The sequence below is a fragment of the Oncorhynchus nerka genome, linkage group LG10 (assembly GCF_034236695.1).
Source record: "Oncorhynchus nerka isolate Pitt River linkage group LG10, Oner_Uvic_2.0, whole genome shotgun sequence".
In the NCBI taxonomy this organism is placed as follows: domain Eukaryota; kingdom Metazoa; phylum Chordata; class Actinopteri; order Salmoniformes; family Salmonidae; genus Oncorhynchus; species Oncorhynchus nerka.
This window is the reverse complement of record NC_088405.1, coordinates 79,083,149-79,088,311: the sequence shown is the minus strand read 5'-3', so window position 1 is coordinate 79,088,311 and position 5,163 is coordinate 79,083,149. Positions and strand designations below refer to the sequence as shown.

The 5,163-nt window shown below is 42.3% G+C and overlaps 1 long non-coding RNA gene across 2 annotated transcripts; it reads right to left on the bottom strand.

Moving 5' to 3' along the window:
• Positions 1 to 1,104: 1,104 nt before the first annotated feature.
• Positions 1,105 to 4,481, bottom strand: LOC135573786 (uncharacterized). 2 transcript variants are annotated; one of them, XR_010464924.1, is made up of 10 exons: positions 3,732 to 4,481; positions 3,469 to 3,644; positions 3,317 to 3,378; positions 3,148 to 3,234; positions 2,785 to 3,068; positions 2,670 to 2,705; positions 2,017 to 2,571; positions 1,833 to 1,947; positions 1,625 to 1,736; positions 1,105 to 1,530 (listed from the first exon to the last, which is right to left on the bottom strand). It is a non-coding gene; the product is annotated as an uncharacterized LOC135573786 (long non-coding RNA). The 2 variants fall into 2 exon arrangements; XR_010464923.1 differs by having other exon boundaries at positions 2,017 to 2,705.
• Between the last annotated feature and the right edge of the window lie 682 nt (positions 4,482 to 5,163).

Below are 5,163 nucleotides of genomic sequence, written 5' to 3'. Positions count from 1 at the left end.
AGTGGGCTAGCTCGTTTGAAAAGGCCCAGTGCTCCGGGGGCCTGTTGCACAAAACTAGGATAAGGGATTAAACCAGGATATTTTGGTGATCCTGGCTCAATTGATCCGTAATCCGGTTGCACTAAAGATGGATAGGGGGCAGGAGGATATGTTATGGTATAAATTACCATGGAGATTTATTCTGTGGAGCTAGCCTGCTCCAGACCAGGCTAAATTCCAGGATCTATTTAATCTCATCCCTAATGTCAGTCAGCAGTCACCACAAATGGAAACCAATAGTTATTTCACTGCTCACTATACATTGTTATCACATATAACTAGACCCACTGTTATTATTTAAACGTTTGTGATCATTAATTTCAATGATTTTGGATAAAAAATGATTTTTAGATGTTGCTATCATTAGATAATTTACAGTTTCCCATAGACTATAAGGCTATATATAAAATGATAGAATATTAGGGCCACAGAGGGGAAAAAAACACAAGTCATAATATTGTAACCAGTTGTTTTAAAGGAGGACAGTTGTTAAAATGACAGATGTGGGGAATTTCGTGAAATTGTACTTCAGTATGGTTTCATAAACAAAGACATGCTGATGTGCCAGAATATTAAGTATCACATTGTCATAAGTATCAAAACTGTAAAAACAATATGTAGCTTTTCTGCAGAAAAACCAGCCTCATAAATTTATGACTTTATCCTTTTTCTTCAGTGTGGCCCTAGTACTCTGTCATATAAACAAATACACATTCCATATGAATATAAAAACACAATGTGTAACATTATGTTCCTTTATTGAATAAGGACAAAACAAAGCAGGTAAACCATCAGCTCCTTTCAAAACTGAAGTCACAGTGACTCTACAAGATGGAAAGCACAGAATCCAAGCATATTATACAAAATGATACATACACATTCAAAGGTCTGTATATAACACACCCTGCATGTCTGCACACTAAAATAAATGCAGGACAAATCCATACACATCAACTGAACAGACAAATGAATGGATGCAGTAGCCTCCCTGCAGCCTTGTATTACACACAGTATACCGCACAAACATCATAAGAGGCCAAATTCGTCAAAAACGAACCCAAAAAACCCAAATTCCTCTGCCACCGCAGGACATATTTAACCAAAATTGAAAGCACACATACTAACTAAAATAATTCAACACATATTGGTCCCTCAGCAGCCGACCACTGTCGTCATCAGGGGAAGATTGCCGGATTGTCCCAGTCCATGGCTGGTGGCACTCTGGGGGCCCTCTCCTTCCTCAGGCAGGCCACATTGTGGAGGACAGCACAAGCCACAGTAATATCACATGCCCTAACAGGGCTGACCCTTAATTTGTGAAGGCAGTGAAAGCGTGCCTTCAGGAGGCCAAAGGTCATTTCAACTCTGGCCCTGGTCCTGGCATGGGCATGGTTGTAGGCCTGCTGTGCTTCCTGGGGGTCTGTGAAAGGTGTCAGGAGAAAAGGCTGGCAGCCATACCCCTGTCTCCCAGCAACACACCAGAGAATTCACCTGTCAACACAAAATCTCATCATTACTACCTCATAAACACAGTGATATTCTTGACACAGCCATGATGGTTATAAATAGGGGTTGTGTGGCTTACCTTGTGATAGGCACTGATAGATTTCAGAGGCCCGAAAGATTCTGGAGTCATGGACTGAGCCAGGCCATTTTGCCACAACATTGCTGATCACACAGTCAGCATTGCAGACCATCTGAAATCATAAGATGAGGAATATTACACCAATCAATGCACATCACTGGCAATGCAGAGTGTTCGTCAATGGACAATATCAAAAAGTTATGTTCACCTGAACATTAATGCTGTGAAAGGATTTCCTATTCACAAAATCGGCCTCATGGGCACCTGAGGGGCTTTTATCCTTATGTGTGTGCAGTCCACTGCACCAATGACATTGGGGAAACCTGTCACACAAAGTAATGAGTATCCTACTATGTGTTAACAGTTGTCCTGTAATTTGTAGATCCTCTTACCTGCAATCCTATAGAACTCCTCTTTGATGTCACAGAGTCTTCTGTGGCCAGGGAAGGAGATGAAGACATCTGCTAATGCTTTGATAGCCAGACACACACTCCTTATTGTGCGGCAAATTGTGGCCTTGTTCAGCTGTTCTGCATCCCCCACTGAGTACAGGAAGGCTCCACTAGCAAAAAAGCGCAAGGCCACACAAACCATTTGCTCCACACTCAGTGCATGGCTCCGTGCAGTGCGGTGCTTAATCCTGGGACCCAGTAGTCTGCATAGATACCTGATGCCATCTGCAGAAAACCTGTATCTTTCTAATAGATGGTCATCAGGGAAGGCCAGTGGGTCCAACCGGTCCCTGAAGACCCTTTCTCGCCTGAAGGCTCTCCTCAGCACAAGTGCTTCTTCATCCACCACATCTCGCACGAATGGGCATGCCATTGTCAGAGCAGAAAGGAACACACAATTTTGGGCCTTCATATAGGCTAGTGGCCACACCTGGTGCTGGGGGGGTGGGCAAAAGAGGGCGATGCCTTATAACGATGACTTGGTTGTACTGATTGCTGGGAAAATAAAAAAAACCTTAGAAAGATTCCACCGTCCTGTGTGCTCACAATAAGAGCTCATATGTCATGGCTCACTTGACTTTACGAGAATATACCTAATTTTTATTTTGAGCTGTGTCATCTTCTTGGAGCTGGGGGAGGAAAGAAAAATAATGATTAATACATTTGTTTTACAGTTAGCATACAGTGTACATTGAAGGCATATCTCACCTCCCTCTCAAGTTTTTTTATTTCAAGGTCCAGTTTCCTAATTGTCCTCTTTTTTATTTCGGACTCCAGTGCAAGATTTTCCATCTTTTTCTTCTTGTACTGAATGTCTATGTCTGCCAGTTCTATTTGGCGCCGGAGGTGGTTGCCATACAACTTTCTGATAGCTTGTGAGCTCTGTGAACACAATACAATTAGCGCAGCTGGAATTTGGCAGGATGTGGTGTCCTTTTATTAATACGCACTATGTTGCCAGGCTGGTTTTCCCACTGTATAGCATCTGGGTCCTGTAAAATAAATTAGATTTTGATGAGGACTCCTCACCATTGTAGAGTAAATAGTACTTTCACAGTCTTAACATGATACCTCATGCCTTCTGGAATCCAGAGAGATGGTCTCCTCCTCATCATCGTCTCCATCATGTGCTGTTGCTGCTGCACTGGGGCCTTCACCCTATCACATTTAATCGGATTCATATTGAAGCTAGTAGACAAGACATGCCAGGCCTACAGTATGCCTTTGATGGAGTACTCACTGGATCAGCATCGTCTGGTGCTTGTGCTGGTGGCTCTAACAGGAACACAGTGCTGCCAGGCACTGCAAGGCAATAGGTAAACCAAAGTCAGACAGTCCAAATTGATTCAATATGAATGTGGTTGTATCCCATGTAGAGATGGAAGGACATACCTTGAATGAAGCGGGTGGCATCTTGGGAGGAACCTATGCTCGTCTCTTTCCCCCAGGGATCCCCTCTAAGACGGGCCTGCCTTTATTTAGCTCCAAGGCCATGTCCTCTGCTGGGGTAAGGTCAGCCTTTGGTGACCCACCACCCGTGCCTTGTCTGTGGGTATTCTTTTTCACTGCTAAAACAGTACAGACAATGTGTGAGCAGGCACCTTCTGGGTACAATATATGCTTGTGCTTTGTTAAATATTAGTCAGGGACCATACCATTCTGCAGAATGTTCTTGTATTTGATTTTGACCTGCTGCCATGTCCGTTTTGGCCCGTTCATGTTTAATCTACACACACACACACACACACACACACAAACACACATTTAATGGAGTCACACTGCAAAAATTACTTGGTATTTTTGTCTTGTTTTCAGTAAAAATATCAAAAAATTTATCATAGCTTTATACAGTGTGATGGAGTTACTTTACACAATTTCACTCATATCTGCAGTGCATTTCAATTAAAAATTTAACGTTTCATAATTACAGTACAACTGCATTTTTGGAGATGTGAATTAAATATTTGAATTGTAATTGTGATGTTTCAGCGGAGCGGTGAGTGTGTAATTGTGCACTACTTACGCATTCAGGCGGTCTGCAATACTTTGCCACGCTTTTTCTCTTTGCTTTATCACTGTGGCGGTGTTGCCTTTCTTCTTAATTATATCTTTTACCTCCTCGTATGCCTCCATGAGGATGTGTGCTTCCGACCGGGAAAAGTACGCGGCTCTAGTTGCCATGGTAAATCAGTTAATCTGTGATCTGTGGCGGGGTCTATTTGAGTGAGCCGTGAGCGCGCACCTATCCAGGATTGGTTTCACCTGGCTTAATGAATCCGTGTCTGCTCATCCTGGCTTGGTCTTTGTGCAACCAATTAAGCCTGGACGCACATGTTTTGGCTTCATTGAGCTCAGCTGAGTCATTTATCCCGGATGTCTTAATTCTACTTTTGTGCAACAGGCCCCGGGTATGCGGAGTGTGTGTAGACAATTCCATTGGTACGTAAAAGACCTCTCCAATCCACCCGGGGCACCCGACCATGCAAAACAAACTCGCAAATAAATCATACGGAATTTTAATAACAACTAGGGGTGCACTTGAGCCAAAAATCCACCTAAAAAAGTATTTTCCAGAAATGACCTAATTTGACAGAAAGAGGCACACCGATTAGCAACAAAAAAACTACCTAAAATATTGTTTTCATGAGTTAAGACGTGTAAATAAACCATACATCAACCACACAACTCAACATTTCTGGAGAAACCAATAGCAACTAAACTTTAATGAATGCATCTTTAAGGAAACATGCCCCCTCAACACTTTCACCAGATGTTCTCAAATCAAATCAAATGTATTATAAAACCCTTCTTACATCAGCTGATATCTCAAAGTGCTGTACAAAAACCCAGCCTAAAACCCCAAACAGCAAGCAATGCAGGTGTAGAAGCACGGTTCTCAAGTGGACATGCCTGCATTAGTCAGAAAGCTGATTGTATCAATATTTCACACCATCATGCTGTCCTCTCCCTTTTCAAGAGACAGAAAACAAGTCAGCCTACCATTCCTTGTTTAAAAAAGCTTTTTATTATGACAAATGTACAGATCGTATTAATATGAAAGAAAATAGAGTAAAGTTAACAAAAAGG